The sequence below is a fragment of the Arvicanthis niloticus genome, chromosome 3, assembly GCF_011762505.2.
Source record: "Arvicanthis niloticus isolate mArvNil1 chromosome 3, mArvNil1.pat.X, whole genome shotgun sequence".
NCBI classification, from domain to species: Eukaryota; Metazoa; Chordata; class Mammalia; order Rodentia; family Muridae; genus Arvicanthis; species Arvicanthis niloticus.
The window spans coordinates 80,181,263-80,199,668 of NC_047660.1; the positions used below are offsets into that span (position 1 = coordinate 80,181,263).

At 42.4% G+C, this 18,406-nt stretch overlaps 1 protein-coding gene and 1 pseudogene across 1 annotated transcript in view; both read left to right on the forward strand.

Annotated features, from left to right (window-relative positions):
- Window positions 1-18,406, forward strand: part of Erc2 (ELKS/RAB6-interacting/CAST family member 2) — an 827,882-nt gene that overhangs the window by 76,342 nt on the left and 733,134 nt on the right.
- Window positions 7,692-9,310, forward strand: LOC117705120 (aconitate hydratase, mitochondrial pseudogene; annotated as a pseudogene).

Here is an 18,406-nt window from a genome sequence, read left to right on the forward strand (position 1 = left end):
TCTATTTAAAGATAAAAGCTGATTGAGACTGTTTGCATAATGCTTCGCTGTAGGTGTTGATCTTTTAATTTGTACTTCAGAGTTTCCACATGGTGCTTCAGAATTCGATTGCCAAGTTTACAAATTGATAAGTGAGATGGTAGCTATTGTAAATAAGACTAAATGTGAAAGCTTATGACTGATAACACAAGAGTATATAACTATAAAAGTAAACTGCACAGGCCCCAAAAGATCTGTCTTGGAGTGGACAATCTCTGGTATTTCTTAATTTACATTATGGAGATTGTGTGGACATGTCTATGTGTTGATAAATGCACAAAAGAAATCTGAAGGGTCTTATCACCCTTCATCAGGTCTAATCACCTGATGATGGTCATTATCCTGTTTGTACGCACTCTTTAATGTTGCATTTTCTGTGCATATTTCTATCACAAAACTGAGGCTTACTAATAGCTTGTAATATATATTGAATTCATGCTGTGTGAAGCCATTATAGTAAACAGAAACGATCTAGTAACTGGTACAGCTACTGGATGGCCTTGCCAATCAACCTTGACCCAGTAACTCTACTGGCAGAAATTACATGGTGAAAAGTTCAGTTAGAGGCCAGATGTTAGGGAATTTGATGGGAGAGCACTTCAGGGCTACTGTAACAGTAGATGCATTTGTCCCTGGAAAAGTAAACCCAGCTGATTCTCTTGAATTGTATTATAGAAATAGCTTCATGTTCATTGTGATTTCTTTATTTATTATGCCCCTTTGCCGTCCACTCTCTATTAAACTGCTCTATTCTGTCTCACTCTCTTTTTTAAAAAAATGATTCAAAACTATTTTCTTTTTTAATTAGTGTGTGTGTGTGTGTGTGTGTGTGTGTCTGTGTGTGTGTAGGAGAAGTTCATCAAGTTATCAGATAACCCGGAGCTGAAGTTACAGCCATTGTGAGCTGCCTGATGTGGGTGCTGGGAATCGAACTTGGGTTGTCTGCAAGAACACTATGTGCTCTTAACCACTGAGCCATCTCTCCAGCCCCTCTGTCCTACTTTCAACACATTGCTAAGAGATGGACTTTCTCTTTCATCCCATTGATGTATGTTCTGTTGCATAGTTGTGACTAGTACAGCTTTGCCTATTAGGAGTGGTTGCTTTCATGCCTCGTATCAGGACTGCTGTTACAAGAACATCTAAGCCTATTAGTAAATATTCTATAAACTATTTCTCTAATGAGACTTGGGAGAAGCTTGGGAGCTGTTGTGGCCCAAGCTGCCCCATGTTGGGGGCCAGAAATGTTGAGAACTGCACTACCCCACGTTTGGGGGTGAAAATGTCTCGGACCATTCTGTCAATGTTGGAACCCGCACTGCCAAAAGCCTTTGGGGACTAACTTGTTAGCTCGCACTGCCCCAAGCAGCTCCAGTGTGCGGGTCAGGGTTCAGCAAGAGAGAGAGTGAGGACGGACTCGAGGAATGGAGACCAGACAGAGTGTGACTCAATCCCGTTTATTCTTCAGTCTCTCTTCTTCTCTCCAAGTCCCAAGTCTTGAGTTCCTAGTGCCAAGTTCCTAGTCCCTAGTGCCTCCAAGTTCCAGGTTTCTTCTTCCAAGTGCTAAGTGCCTAATGTCTAATAACTAACTCCAAGTTGTTCTCCTAATGCCTAATTCCTACTCCCAAGTTGTACTCTAAGTTCTCTTCGAGTGTCTAATGTCTACTCCTACTACAAGTGGTACTCTCTGAAGTGTCTGATTCTCTGTTCTGCCTCTCGCCTTTTATATGTCTCACTTCTAAGCCACGCCTTCAAGTCACGCCTTTAATCATGCCCTTAGGTCTTGTCTCTAAATCTGATCTCTAAGTCATGCCCTTAAGTCACACACCTTTAAGTCTCACACACCCAAGGGAAGATCCTGGGTATCTAAAGCAAGATGTTATCAGAGTGTGCTCAGCTGTTGCAGGCTAATGTAATCAAGTCTCTTATCAGGGTATATGGCTCAAAATATCTGCAAGGATGATAGCCACCTTCTGTCGGCTCCCAACAGGAGCTTTAAGTGGGTCTTTTCCGAGCAACTTAGTTTGTCTGCATTATCTATTGTTAATATGGAAGTTATCCTGAACCTAGGGGCTTCAAGCAATGATACTTATTGCCATACATGTTTTGAGGGCCAGGAGGCTGGTCCTGTAGTTCAGTGTCTCTATCTAGTTATGCCACTAAAGCTGCAGTGGCTTCTGAAGGCTTGAATGTGAATGAGCTTGTCCATGAGGTCACTGGCAGGACTCAGGTCCTGGAAGGTTATGGCCTGAGGGTTTCGGTTTCTCCTGGCTGTTCACTAGATACTTCTTTTAGTCCTCACTTTTAGGCCTCTCTGTCAGGTCAATTTAAAGAATGGTAGCTTTAGCCCAGTGGTTCTAACCTTCCTGATGCCATGACCCTGTGATACAGTTCACATATTAGTTTGATTTCTGGATATTTTCACTAATTCTAGCTTGACTCTCCTGTAATTCTATGGGATTGTTGACTAAAATGTACTAGATAGTAGACTGTGAAATGCTGCTGTTGAAATGCTGGTTTGATATGAAAATAGGCTATTATATGAAATTACTGCTTATTTTAAATCATTAGGGAGACAATTGCTAATGCCAGGTTAATTTAAAAACTACAATTAATTGAGACACCAAGAGGAATTTATGTTCTATATTTATTAAAGCACAAGACCTGACTCTAACTAGAACTGGCAATATTGATATTGGACCGAGCAGGCATTAGAATATAATTGCCCGTTCCTGTATAATGATGGCTTTTCTCTCCTGTATATAACTGCTATTCTTCATCGTGAGCTGTCATGCTTGAGCTGTTAATATGTGTGGTCAGTCCAATAGGGCTGTGCATAGAATTGTGAAGGTAATAATGTCACGGATGTGAAGTCTGACAGGTAATGCTGGACTCTACCTCCTGCTCGGCTGTGGGGCCTCTTCTAGATTCCTTAGCTTCCATTTCCTGGTCTGTTGTGAAGATTAGATGACAAAGATGCAAAGAACTTGGTAGTTGTGTCTGGAATCCATGTGAGGTTATTAGTGTTCAGTGATGCATGGTTACGATGATCATTAGGCTTAGCAATATTATTTCAACATTAATTAATGTAATTTAGATGTACTACCCTTATTAGGGGTCTTAGCATATTATGGGATTCACCCACAATTTTGAAGGCATGGCATAGCCTGTAATTTACACAGTTCTTAGATTTGAAAGTGTAGAACACATCCAATTACTCAACTCCTCAGATCATTTTCTGGGGATGTAACTTTCCCTACCATTTTGTTTACTTTCCTCTCGGTGGAATGTCTTGCTGAAGCCCCTTAGGGCATACATACCCCTTCTCACAGCAGAAGCTCATGCATGGTGTAAGAGACCCAGGACTTGAATTTCCTTAGTCTGGTTTCCTCATCCACACCATGGGTTCATTAATACTACTTGCACCCTCAGGCTTTGGTGAGAATTAATTGGAAAAAAAAGACATGTGTTAAGCTTGACAGTTTGTATCTGGGATTGGTCTAAACTCATTAGTGGGGAACAGAGAGAGGTTCTTCCTGCTTCCTCAGCTTTCTTGAGACATGACATGTAGAGAAAGAGACACTTTTTGTATGTCAATCTGGGGTGAACTGATGAGAATTCCTTGGCTGGACATGCCTGGCTGCAGGGTGGCATTCGATCAGTGATTCCTGTCCACACTGGTGACCCATTTGTCATTCTGCCCTGGCATATGAGGTGCGTCAGCTCCTGGCCTGAGCAGAGCCTTGGTGCACCAGTGAAAGGGTAAGTGATCTAAGAACAATGGGCGTGTCTGTGTGAGGAGGTGGTATTTATTAACGCAAGCAACTGAACCTGAGCCTGTGGGAGGTAGGCAGACAGGCGAGAATATGCTGTCTCACTGACATATGGCTGTGGTAACTTTTAGACTTTTGTATGTGGCTCTGCTAATTTTACATGTGTGTCTATGTATGTGCCTATGTGTGTTATATGTAACATGAAAACCAGATGACTACCAACCGAGAAGGGAGGTTATATTTATTCAGAGCCCCCTTTAACAAGAGCTGCAGCCAGTATCATTTGATGGGATCCCCAGGGTCTGATGTGCAGTGAGAAAGCTTCTTAGCGACAAAGGGGGAGCCTTGTACCTTGACTCCATGGAGGATGCTGCGGGATTAACTAAAAGTGAAGCCCATCTTGGAATTGGTTTGCAGTGAATATTTGGCTTTCTTTGGTTGGTCCTGAGTTGGAGGTGCAGATAAAAAATAGGGAAAAGTTGGGTGTTACTAGCCAAATCCTGACTATTGCGGTATGGGCCAGGGTTCTTTCTGACACACTTTCTTTGTCTATTCATGTGTGTTCTCCTTTTTTTTTTTTTTTTTTTTTTTAAATCATCCAGGAAAGGCTAAAGGTCCATATCTTTAGCTCTTAGACCTTCTATCCGGTTAACTCCAGAGTCAACCATATTGTAAGGCCTTGTTGACTTTTATTGTTGTGTTACCATGGAGTCATTTAATGGGAGACGAGCTGTACATAAGCGTTTTTGACCCTGGGTGGAACATGATAACTGAAATGGTGACCTTAGTGACAAAGATGGGAATAATTAATAGTCTGTGTGAGTTACTTCAGTACCAGAAACTTCAATTGCTTAGCTGAGGCCAAGGGAACAAATTTCACAGGTCATGGGGATAGACTTAGAAAGTGAAATGTTTCTATAAGATAGTGTTTAGTTTATTTTTTTCTGTAGACAGAGAATGGTAGAACCGACCCCCTGTGCCTAGCCAAGAGGAAGCTGAGAACAGAGCACTTGTCCACCCATGCTGAGGAGTTGAGGCCAACCTGGAGTCTTTCTGAGATGGAGGGAGATATTAATACCTCCTGCCAGAGTTAGCAGTGTGTTTCTTAAAGACAGCTCTGTTTGTAAGGTTTCTGTCCCTGATCAGAACTCCTCTGATCGTTTACCCAGTTAACCAAGGATGCTCTTGTTGTGGAACTCACATCCAGCCACAGCACTTTGTAAAACAAGTCTCTCCATGTCTTGGAGTATTGTTCCTAAAATGCATGGAATGTTACTCTGAAGTGTATAGTGTCAAGCTTCTCAGGCACAAAAGTGGTGTCATTCACACTGGTACATAACTCATTGCCCACCTGTGTTTCTGTAGGGAAGCCCAATGATTTCATTATGTCACCAAGATAGACTTAGACGGAATCATTGATTTGGTTTTCATTGCTGCCTCTCTGGGGTGAGGAGATGTTTGTTCACATTGCTCCAGGAAAACTACATGCAGTATCCCCACTGGCCTGATGCCTACTATCTAGTCCTGTCTCCTCAAACTCATAGCAATCATCCTACTTCAGCCTCCTAAATGCTGAGGTTGCAGGTGTGTGTCAGCACACCCCGTTTAGAGGCTGTTTAAGTTATGGGAGGGGAGCTGCATGGTATAGGAGCCTCTTGTGATAGTTTGTGATATGTGTGTCTCTAGCAGGAGAATGTATCTGAGCAAGACTGTAGGACACTTTGCTGAATAGTAATTGATGTAGCAGAACCAGCTCATTGTGTGTGGTGTCACTCTGGGCAGATGCTCCTGGATGGACTAAGATGAGCAAGCCAGTAAGCAGTACTTCCCTGTGGACTCCGCTCCAGTTCCTGCTTCATACTGCTGCCTGCAGTTCCTACCCTGACTTCTCGCAGTGATGGACTTAAAAGCTGTAAAGATGAAATAAAACCCCTTTCCTCTAAGCTGCTTTTGGTCATGATGTTTTATCACAGAAATAAGAAACCCTAAGACAGGTGGGATGGATCTTTGGATAGCAGCTGGCACTTTGGAGGTATAGAAATGTTGATGGGAAAGTGAGGGGGGTTGCACAAGGAAAGGAGGAAGGATAGAAGTCCACAGAGGAGAGATTAGAAGATAAGGAAGCAGAGAGGGCAGGAAGCAACAGCAGGAAAAGGAAGAGGAGGATTTCCTGGAGAAATTAGTTTATATTCAGATTCCCGAATTGTTCATCCAATTGGGCCAAGTCACTTTTTAGGAAATCAATTTTAAATCAGAATTTTGTTTGGAGGCCTCTGCATGTGACTAAAATTGGATCTGAGAGTTTGCATTCTTCCCCTTGGCTCCACCGAGGTGTATCATAAATAAACATTTTTTCCCTGAAGCCAGATGATTCCTATAGTGCCTGTTGAAGATAGCTTTGGTGAAATTATATAGGATAAGCATAAGAACCAGGATTGTAATGAATGGATGCATAAGAAGCAGGGTTTCTTTTCTTCTTTCTTCTAGAGAAGAGAAGAATTATGCTTAAGTAACCTTTGTGTGATGGCCACAGTTGGTTGAGAATGAGGTCCTGTGTCTCACACCAGCAAACCTTTGGCTGGTTGCCTGCAAATGGTAATCTGACAGTCTCTGGCCTTCCTTTCCTCCTTCAGGAAAACCAATAGAGAATTGTCCTCTCTGGATAAAAGCCAGTATCTTAGGATAAACATAGAAAATGGAAGGAAGAGAATATCTTTTTTTTTTATGACCCACATAAAGTTTCCCCATGTGAGTGCTAATTTGGTAGAACCACATAACTCCCAGTCTGTGATGCTTGGTTAAATAACATTTTCAACTAACATAGGGGCTGTATTCTGTGACTCTTCCCATACTTCTTATGGGAAGTAACACTTCGAGATAGCACACAACACAGGATGAAGACAAACAGAAGTATGAAAAGAAATGGACTGATTTCTCCAAACAAATGGAGACTAATAACAAAGCCCATTCCTAGGAAATGGAGAATATACAGCCAGGAACTCGATGGAAGAGTATAATTTACCCACATGCGACTTTACCATATCAGTGCAGATTTGACACTCTGAACAGCAAGGCACAAGGGATCTCTTTGGGTACTACATGCCATTTAAGACTGAGCCCATGGCAACAAGACAGTATCTCTGGGGATGAAGAAATTTCCAGGTCAACTGAAAGGAAACAAAGACTACCCAAAGGAAAACAAGCAGATGGTGTTTATACAGGATGTGCTGGAGCAAGAGAACCTACCATCATCTCTAGTGTTTGGCAGAGACTCAAAAGCAGGCAGTGCAGAGGGAAAGCTGTACACGTTAGAAGGTCTTAGGTCCACGTTTTGATTGGAGGTCAGTCACTGTCATGAAGAAGCTAGCTCACTAGAAATGAGGCATCGTATATAGATGGTTTGGGGGAAGAATAGAATATTTATTTGGAAGCAGAGGCAAAAATAAGGAAGTGGGTGGGCACTGACCAAATCCTGACTTCCCTGGGCTGTTACCGTAGAGATTGTAGCCTGGTTCCCCAGGCTGGTTGCTGTGGAGATAGTGGGTTAGAGGTGTTGGGTTTAGTCTTTCAATAAATATCAATGAAAGTCTAATTCCTTGGTGGATTTTACATACTGTGGATTAACCCTAACAAGTGCTGTGGTTTGATTTTAGATTTTATCCCCTAGCAAAGGATCAGCAGACATTTTTGTAAACTACTAGATCATTAATATTTCTGGTTTTACAGATCAGATAGGCTACTGTATAAAAACAGACACAGGTCTATGTAAGTGAATAGGAGTAGTGTTCTAATAAAACTCTATTATTGACCCTGGAATTTGACTTAAACAGTTTTCATGTCATGAAATATTCTTTTCTTTCACTAACAATATTAAAAGTGATGCTACCTCATCTTTGTCAGTGTAAACAATGGCACAGCCTACTGGTGATTCAGCTGCAGAAGGCCCTGGCTATGTGGCAGCACCATGTAGCCTCTGTGCTGTGCCAACAGGCCAATGTAACCATGAGCCACTTTGAGCCCAAAGAGTACATTTGTTATAATCTGCTAGAGAACGTTAACATTGTCCACAGAGTTGAACTAGCCTCTGACTCTCTCAGAGAAGATCATGTTCCATCCAGAGAAGGACTCCTAGATGACCCAGCCAACCAGGAGATGGGGTGGAGAAAGACAACTGCATCTGCACCCTGATCAGGTGGCTGTGTACAGTGCAACAGCCCAGATTGCCATGCTTCAGTCCATTAGCAGTGGGCTGCCCGATGTGGCCATGCCATCAAATATCCACTGTGACTATCTGGCTGAGGCCCAGCTTGAGGTGTGAGAAAGACCTGTGCAGGGCCAAAGACAAACCAGGAAGTGAATAGTTTCTGGCAACTCTGGGTGCCAAGTATGATGTGGGAATCATTCTGGAGTCATTCACCAGATTATTCTAGAAAACTAGGCATACCTTGGAGTTCTTCTGATTGCCACTGACTCCCACACCCCAGTGATGGTGGTCTAGGAGGCATTTGCATTGGAGCAGAGGGTGCTGATGCCATGGATGTCGTGGCTTGGATACCCTGGGGGCTGAAGTATCCCAAGGTAATTGGAATGAAGCTGATGGACTCCCCTTCAATTTGGACTCACCCAAAGATGTGATCCTGAAAGTGGTGGGCATCCTCACAGGTGGCATAGGTGCTATTGTGGGATACCAACGGCCTGGTGTCAACTTTATCTCCTGTACTGGCATGGCAACAATCTGCCATGAGGGTGCAGAAATTGGGCCACCATATCAGTGTTCCCATACAACCCCAGGGAGAAGTGCTTGAGCAAGATAGGCCAAGCAGAAATTGCCAATCTAGCTAAAGAATTCAAGGATCATTTAATGCCTGACCTTGGCTGCTGGTGTGATCAAGTGATTAAAATTGACCTCAGTGAGCTAATGCTGCACACCAATGGGCCCTTCACCCTTGACTTGGGTCACATGGTGGCAGAAATAGGCATTGTAGTGGAGAAGAAAGGCTGGCCTCTCGGCATCAGAGTGGGTTTGATTAGCAGCTGATCAATTCAAGCTCTGAGGACATGGGATGGTCAGCAGCTATGACTAACAGGTACTGTCCTACAGACTCAAGTCCAAATGCTCCATCACGCCACGCTCTGAGCAGATTCATGCCACCATTGAGCAGCATGGTGAGAAATGAGAGGCATTGTTTTGGGCAATACCTCTGGCCCTTACATTGGCCCATGGGATAGGGAAGACATTACCAAGAGGGAGAATAATCTAATTATCACCTCCAACAACAGGAACTTCACAGACTGCATCCCCAGAGATTGTCGCGGTCCTGCCCATAGTGAGAATCATTAAGTTCCACCCAGAAATGGACTCACTGACAGGCAAGGATGGCAAGAAGTTCAAGCTGGAGGTTGCAGTTACAGATAAACTTCCTCACTGGACTTTGACTCAGATTGAGTGGCTCTGCCTGGGCAGTGCCCTTATCAGGATGAAGGAGCTACAGCAATAAGGAAGGTCCAGGCTGACTGTCCTGTCCCTCTCTGGACCCCACTGGGTTTCAAGTGCATGTCCATGTGGACCGACAGATCTGGTCTGTACAGCATAGGCTCCTGCTCTAAGATGACGACCAGACTTGCTTCCTGCTCTCCCGCATCCTCAGCCTGCTGAGTGATCCCCCATGGATGGTACATAAGATTATGTCCCAGTCCCTGCCTTCCTTTTCAGTTTGGCTTGTCCTTGAGCAGTCCATGCTGTAGATAAGTGTAGCAAAGTCTTTATGTCTGGCTTTTAGTGAAATACACAGTAAAGTCTTTGTGTTTGGTTTTAAGAGAATTGTTTCAGCAAAGCCTTTGCTATATTTGGGTCAGTAGAGGCTGAGAAATTGTTTGGAAACAGTTTGAACCTTGAAGAAATGTTGTCTCTCTAGAGAATCTGTACTCGGTGCTGTGTGAGAACATGCAGCTGTTCCAACCTTGGTCCTAAGACATTTCTGGCAAACCTGGAATTCTTACTTTTGGTTATGGCTAGCCATTGTCAAAGGGGACTGAAATTTGTGTAAGTTGTCTGCTCTCCTGGGCAGTCAGGGCAAGATAACTTTGGTAGCTGGAACCTTTTCAAGTCCCAATTAACCTTGTATAATGTTTGAGTAAAATAACTGGAGTGAGTTAGCTGCATGCCAGTCTTTTCTGAGAAGACTGAACCCCTCTGCTCCTTTTGAAAATGAAGGTTTAGCTTCTCTCTCTCCTGTGGCACCTATGACCAACATCAATTAATACCATGCAACTGTGTTTATTTTTGATGACAGCACTCTCTCTAAAGAAAAAACATTATAAGCATTTTTTAAGGGGTCCACACACAAATGGGCAGCATGTTAAATTTGCCTATGTAGCACAGTTTTCTAGTTCCTGCTTTAATGGAGGATTACATACAGTGAAAGATTCTTTTTTGTTTGTTTGTTTGTTTGTTTTGTTTTGTTTTTTTGAGACAGGGTTTCTCTGTGTAGCCCTGGCTGTCCTGGAACTCACTCTGTAGACCAGGCTGGCCTCAAACTCAGAAATCTGCCTGCCTCTGCCTCCCCAAGTGCTGGGATTAAAGGTGTGCGCCACCACCGCCCGGCTGTGAAAGATTCTTTTATGAGTAGTATTCTAATATCAGCAGTAAAAATAATAGCAGCTGGTACTTGTCTAACCATTTAGGTCAAACTAAATATCAGATATGATTTTTTAAAAGCCCTTTTAAAATTCTCTCCCTTACTATCTTACTAACTCTGTATAATAGGTACATTATCATCTTCACTGTGCAGATGAGGAACTAAACCCTAACAGGCACTTTGGGAGTGCAGGGATCCCAGCAGTCTTCCTCCAGAGTCCCCGGTGGCATCATTAATCTCATTTGGGTCATTAGACACAACCCCATCAGCACCCAGACTGCAGTGGCTGAAGCTCACCCAGTGAGGAAGGCTGCAGCTAGCATGCTCGCCTCCCTATACTAATTTTGGCTACAAAGGCAACATCGTAAAGCTTATTATGAGAATCTAGGGACCATTGGAAAAGCTTAGAAAAGAGAACAGATGCATGTTTGCCATGTATAGTTCATCTCCCTTAGCAGGTAGGTGCCTACAGTCCCTGCCTTTCACTGGTATTTTATGTACACGTTGCTTGTATTTTTAACACTTTTACTGAGATATAATTTACATGTAATACGACTCAGCATTTCCAAGTGTACAGCTTAACGGGTTTTGGTATACACTATTCATTTTTTTTTTTGTAAATTTGTTATTTAAAAATCTTAACTGAGCTATTTAATAATGTTATACATATAATTATAATGCTATAATTATGTTTGTACAAGATTTGGCACCATTTCTAAAAATTTTTTAATCACCCCATGGAAATTTATATAGCCTTTTAGTAATAACTTCCTATTCTTTTCTCCTCCCTTCAGCCCCTGGTAACTGTAAATTTTCCTTTTATACTATGATTTTGAATATTCCAGGCATTCCATAAGAGTACAGTCATACAGGACTTGTTCTTCTTTCTCTAGTCTATTTGCTTAGTCTAAGATGTGCACCCTGCTTTCCATTCTATGCCATCATTTAGTAGTGTATTCTGAGGCTGTTTCTGCATAGGCAGAGCCAGGGAAGTGAAGGTGGGCTTTGTTTGTTTGTTTTGAGACAGGGCTTCTCCATGTAGCCCTGGCTGTCCTGGACTTGCTTTGTAGACCAGGCTACCTTGAACTCACAGAGACCCACTTGACTCTGCCTCCTGAATGCTGGGATCAAAGGCATGCACAAACATGCCAGGTTAGTGGGCCAACTTTTATAAGCCATGCTTAGGCATTTAGATTTTATTGTGTAGGCAGCAAGAGTAGTAAACTTTCCCCTCCCCCTTCTGCCCCTCCCTTCCTCCCTTCCTCCCTCCCTCCCTCCCTTTCTCCCTTCCTTCCTGCCTGCCTGCCTGCCTGCCTGCCTCTCCTACCATTGCTCCTTTTTCTTCCTTCCCTCCGTTTGATTTTCTCTTCCCTTTCCCCATTTCCTCTTTCATCTCCAGTAGGAGACAGAGTGTTCAGTGTGGATCTTTACTTACAGTGAACTTTCCTGAACTCTCTAGATAGCTGGGCTTTAAAGCTCTTCCTGTGCTAGTGGAAAGACATTTTCCTTCCTGCACAGGTGGTATGTGTAACATCCATAGAGTTTTGGGGAGAAACTCTGATTGCTGGCTCTGCAGTCCACCATGGGAGTAATTCTGAGGATAACAAGACAAGTGTGCTCTTAATGCAGGCCTAATTGTTCCCTGGGTTGTGCTTTGGCTTCCACGCCTCTCATATGTTACTTGTGGTGCATTTTCTTTTTAAAGAAAACTTCACAAAATTCTCCCTGTGAGCATGATCTTCATAGTTATAGAGATGTTAAAGTCAGAATACAGTTCAGGTATATAATTGTAAACTCTTTAAGTCAGGATAAATGGTAGAGCACTTTATCTAATTGACAAATATGATGGACTGGATGTTAATTTTATGTCATACTTTATAATTTACATAATTGTCATGGTTATGCTCAATTTATGTCTGAGGGAAAAGCCTTTTTTTAATTGGACAGGAAGGGTGAGATGTTAGGAATTGGTTCTAATGCTTTGTCTTAATTCAGCTCCCGAAAGCCACACTTCCAGATGCTGAGGGTCCCTGTCTCCAGATGGCTTTGATGGGTAATAAAGAATTGCCATACAGCCAATGGCTGGGCAGGGAGACAAAGGTGGAACTTTTAGATTGTGCAGGCAAGGGACAGAGGGGGAAGAATAGAGAACTGCCATTCTGAAGATGGATGGGGAGCAGAGATCAGAAAGGTCTGCCCACATGTAAGAATTCTGGGGAACCAAAGATAAAAAAAAAATAGATTTAGAAAATGTTAACTCAGGAATACTGGAGGGGAGTGTGTGCTAGCTGCTGGAAGGTTTAGAAGTGCCTACCTACTGAGCTAAGAGCTAGTTAGGCATATTAAAAATTAAGCTGGTGTGTGTGTGTGTGTGTGCATGTGTATGTGCATGTGTGTATGTGTGTGCGTGTTTCATTTGAGAATCCAGAGAGCTCTGACAGGTGGTTAGGAGCACAACCCACCAAGAGCTCCATGCAGGTTAACTATTCACCACTATCTCTGTCTCTATAGGCTACATAGGCTGGCTCGGCTGCCACTGTCTGCTCTTAGGATGGCCCTTTTTTGTTTTAAGCATAAAAAATAATTTAAATTACAATTATTATGTGTGTCTGTGAATGTGTATGTGTGCATGTGTGTGTATCTGTGAATGTGTGTGTACACATGTACACATGTACATGTATGTTATGTCTGTATGTGTTTGAATACATTGGGAATTGGTTCTGTATTCTATCGTGGAAGTCCCAGAATCAAATTCAGGTCATTAGGCTTGGTGACAAATGCCTTTGCCTACTCAATAGTTTTGCAAGCCCCACTTCCTTTTCTAGTTCCTTTTGTTTCCATTTACATCTTATTTACATTTACAGGTTGTTGCAGGAAATAATAAAAAATGGACCAATAGGCTTCCCACACTATTGCAGCCAACTCTCTGTCCTGGCTTGGTCCCACTGCCTTTGTCTCTAGCTGTCCCCCACAGTGGCTGGTCATGGTATTCCCTGCTCTAGTTCACTTGTCTCTGGAGCTGCTAGTTCCTTCACAGCCATAACTCCCCTGTGGTCAGCAGTCCCACATTCCAGTAACCCTCTAGTGGGGTGTTCTCATCTTGGTGGATGTTGTCTTGTTGGACCTCTTTCAAGCAGGCATCATCTTTTCTTTCACATGCTTCAGGTTTGAGCTATCTTTGTCTGCCCAGACTCCCCCGCCCCACCTACATGCTTTTCAGACCATCTGGGGGACCTTCTTACTTTACCTTTCTTTTTTAGACTGCCATGGGGCATTAGCTACCTTCGCAGTCTCTTTCAGCCCATAGATTGCCTATAGAATCCCTGGCACACTCCATAGCATGCTTGATACTTTCCCCCATCAGATCCACGTTCTCTGTAGCTCGCCTCTGTGTCTCTCATGATTCAGTTGTGTACAGCCCACCTTCCTCCCTCAGCTCAGGAGGCTCTTTCCTACCCTCAAGCTTCCATCTATCTGCCCCTTTCCCTCTTCTCACCCACTTTATCCTTGAGTTTACATTTACAATTTACATTGCCTCTTCTGTGACCCACTTTCTCCCACACCTTCCCCCTTGCTACTTCCACCACATGGATGTCAGCTTTGGAGAACACAGCTCCCCACTTTATCACTATGGCTCCCGCCTTCCTTTCCCATAAAACTATGTTCCTCGAGAGATGCACCAACCATAGTCTTTATGTACAAGACCCCACGTCTGTCACAGAACGTGGAGATGTGGCAGAGATGATTGAAAAGATTTGTTACCATGACAGTAGGTTTCAAACCCAGACTTATTTACCAGCTCTTTGGGCTTGAACAAGTCATTTCGCGCCCTGTAAGTTCTTGATCTGTGACGTGGAAGTAAGAATATATACTTTGTTGATTCCAGATATTAAACTGCATCTAACAGTTAACAGAGCCTCTTACCTAGAGCAGCAGCGCAGTGTGTATGGTCAGGTAGCTCTGGTGTTTGACCATTTTCCGTGAAATTGTAGTCTTCTAAGTATTTTTATGAATATTACTCCCCCACCCCATCTCTTTTCTGAACTGTGTATTCTTGGCATGGGTAGGAAGGCTTGGTGTAGGAAGGTTTGGTGTAGGAGGGTGACAGAAAGTGGAAAAGGAGAAAGGAAATTGAGAAACTGCCTTCACTGGGCAGCAAAGCTCTAATTTTAACTCGGCAGTTGTTCTGTGATAGACTCTCTTGTCTGGCTCCAGGCACCAGTCATGGTGATGAAATGGTGGAGTCTTAAAGCAAAGAAACCAGATTTTGCATATGTGTACACTTTTTCAAATTCAGGCACCCATGTTGAACTAAATTTCTACCAAGTAAGTTAGCCACTTGTCAAAATGTCACTTTAGACCATTCACTGTTTCTAGTAAACTTTATTATTCAACTTTTCTGTTGAGCTCTTCATTCAGAACCAAATGGTCTTCAGCATCAGCTTAAGGGTAACATTAACTTTAATAACAATGGTACTAATAAAACTCAACAGGTACTGAGTCTCTGTGAGGAATCAGACTGAATATTATTTCACTCTTATAGTAAAGTTAGAGAACAAATACCATCCTTCTATATTACCAAGGAAATCAGGGCTTGGAGGGGCTAGTCCATATGCATCTCTTTTGAATGTAGTTGCCATTTGAAATCTAAGCTATACCTGACCAACCTGATAATTGTAATAGCTGTAATATGCTAACTATACTGAATATGCAAGCTGGATTAAAATAATGTTTTTCTCCTGTACAATACCTCATGTCAAGAAAGCAACACTATAGGTGATGCTTGCAAATTGTGTGACAGTGCTTCTCTCACCTTATGGTAATTATTTACAAGTGTAAAGAATCTTCATGGAAAGTAAAACAACAGACAGCCCAGTTATTCCATTGTGTTTTGTCTATTAAAATATGCTGGAGAGGGAGGAGGCTGAGGGATGCTATTGGGTGGATCACTTAAGAAATATTATTTTCTTTAATCAAGAATCTGTACCACTATCAGGTTTGTTTTCAAGAGGAACTTGAGGATTAGAGAGGTTCAAGTTCACTCTAACATCACATCAAATGCCTGGCACCAAACCTCATTCACATGATGCCAGCTCAGAGGGAGAACAGTATCAATTCTATGGTCAGGATCTACTGCCCTCTCCTATTTCCTGTGTAGTCTGCAGCAGAGTTTACCTTTATCCATTTATTTTAAAAGTTGGGGCAGAAATCTTAGAGACTAGGAAATGTGTAAATGGTATACTTTTATTTGATGAGTTGGCATCATCTCTAAATATGCATGCAACATATTTAGAGATATGTCAGGTATGCATGCAACAGGGGTTGTATGTGGGTAAGGCTCTGGAAAGATATTTCCTTGATGCTTGCAATATTTATTTAGGTTTTTAAAAATCACCCTATGTTATAGTGCTCATTCATCTCACAGAATCTAATGTCTCTTCAGAGTTTAACTTTGGAGCATGAAACGAGACCTTCACAGATGACCTTGGTCTTTACATGGTTGAAGTAGTTTTTCTGCCTGTGTAAAGCAGTGGGGTGACTGTTCTGTGTATATGCAGGTCAGTTTATGAGAAGCCAGAAGCTTCTATGGCCCCATCAGTATCTCGTGTGGACACACATGAATTGCAAGGAATCCAGAACACCATTTTGGATGTTATTATTGTTCAGTGAAAGTTTGGAGTGTCTGGAAAGCAGTTTCTAACAGATGCCCAAAAGGTTGCCGCTCTTGTGGGTGGTTCAAAAAGCTATGTATGCTGACTAGAAGAACACTTCTGGGTCTTTAGAATTCTCTGATTTTCATACAAAAGCATGGATACTAACCTTTAAAATGCTGTGCTAGAGCAGGTAGAGTTGAGAGGTTGCTACAAAGAATCCAAGGCCTGAAAACAAATATTTACTCTTCAATTATTTATAGAAGAGTTTGTTGACCTCTCATTTAAATGGTGTCCAAACTCTGCTATCAGTTTGGGTTTGAGCTCCTCTGTTTATTATCTGTGTTATTGAGAAAGTTACTTTTCATATCTGAGGGAGGTTCCCTGTTTTCACTCTTAAAGTAAAGGTAATTTGCCTAGCATAGAAAAAGTTAAGCCAGGCCTGGTGTTCCAGACCTATTATCCCAGTTACTTGGGATACTTGGACAGGAGAACCTCAAAACCCATCTAGGCTACCACTTAGGTTTAGGATAGTCTTGAAACTTGGTGTGATCTTGCCTCAAAATGTAAAAAGTGAAAATAGTGCTGGGCTCTAGCACTGGCCATGTTCAAGCCTTATACTCAGTTCCTAGCATTACAAAGGAAAGTAAATTAACCTAAATCAGATCAATTACACAAAATGCTGAGTATCACATGAGGAACATCATAGGAGGTCGATGAACGTCCATCTTGATGTTCACTGTTTAAAGAAAAACATGGCACCAAGGAGGAAGTGGAGCTTGGTTTTATCTCTGTAAAATTCTGATGTCTGGGCTCAGGAGTCAGGTGTGAGTGAATGGATGAAGGATATAGGCAGATGCTAACCACATACATAACAATTCAAACTCTAAACCAGTCTAGCCAAGGACTCAGCCTACCCATATTAGCTCACTGTGGAACCAGACTCAGATGAACTTTACTGCAGGCTGTTATGCCATGCCCAAGTATGTACCCATATTTCTGTATGGGATGTGTTAATGCTAGCTTAGAAAATGCTACTGAAGAAATTAGATCAAGTGTTTCAAAAATAACTTTCTGCTCATTCTAAATGTGGCAGTTAGAGATTTGGGGGCTTCCCTGCTGCTTTGGTTCTCCCATGCCCTCATTAGAAGTAATCTGTGGCTGATGCCCAGGGCAGCTATTGTATTTCACAGCCAGTTCTGATTTGGTCCTTTGAGGGGCAAGAACCAGCAGGAGCTAACGCTCTTAGATGGACTGTGCAGCTGTCTGGTTCACTGGGCTTCTGTGGATAGCCTTCCTAATTGGGAGCAATCAAGGTGCTCCTGAGGAATTTCTGAGAGCATGTGGTCCTGTCCAGTCTGATTCATCAGCTCCCCGTGGAAAGTACACTGCAGGAGCAGACTGAACAATTTGGAGTCTTCTCAGAAGTGTGGGTGAGGCCCAAAAGTTTTAAGTTATTTTGGGATTCAATGGATTTGTTTTTGTTTATATGAGGGGGAAAGAGGAGCCAGACTGTACCCTGAGATTGGGTGATGGGGGAGTTGAAATACACAACTTGACATTTCCATAGCTGGTGCAGTATTCATTGGAATGGTGGATCATTTGACACATCATTTAGAGCATAGATTTAAATCTTTGTACAGGGGAAAATGAAATGATAGGTCCAGCTCCTTCCCAGAATCACATTGTGTTCGAACTTTAATATACTTACAACTCCTACTTGTGCTAATAAATGGTCAAGGGTTTGTTTGCTTAGCAGTGCATCTGACTAGCTTTAGACCAGTGTTCTTTTTCTTCACAATGATGTGCAATTTTTAAAAGAAGAATCGGTTCTGGTTGCCTTCCATCTGCATGTCCTTGCCTTTTGTACATTTTGAGATGAATTGTTAACATAAGAAAACAAGCACCTTCCAGTCCTTGGCATTTGATGCTGTGTCTATTTCTTACTTATTGTTTCATTACACAGTTCTTCTAAGCCAGAGATTTATTTCATAAGGTAAAGATTCAAGCACCAAGAAGTGCTAGCTGGGGCTGTGGTAGAACCTCTTACTTTGGGAAGAGGATACAAAATTGTTGAACAAATAGCTCTTTTTTAGGGGAGAGGGTTAGGGTCTTCTTCAGCTCAGTCTGATCTTGAACTTGCAGTGATCCTCCTGCCTCAGCCTCTCGAGTTCTGGAGTTATAGGTGGGATCCCCTGTTCTCAGCTTTGATAAATAGCTCCTAGAAAGAAAATCTACTATGCATTTGTTATGATTTTTTAATACACAAGTATCTCTCAGTTATTCCCAATGCTTGAAATTTAGG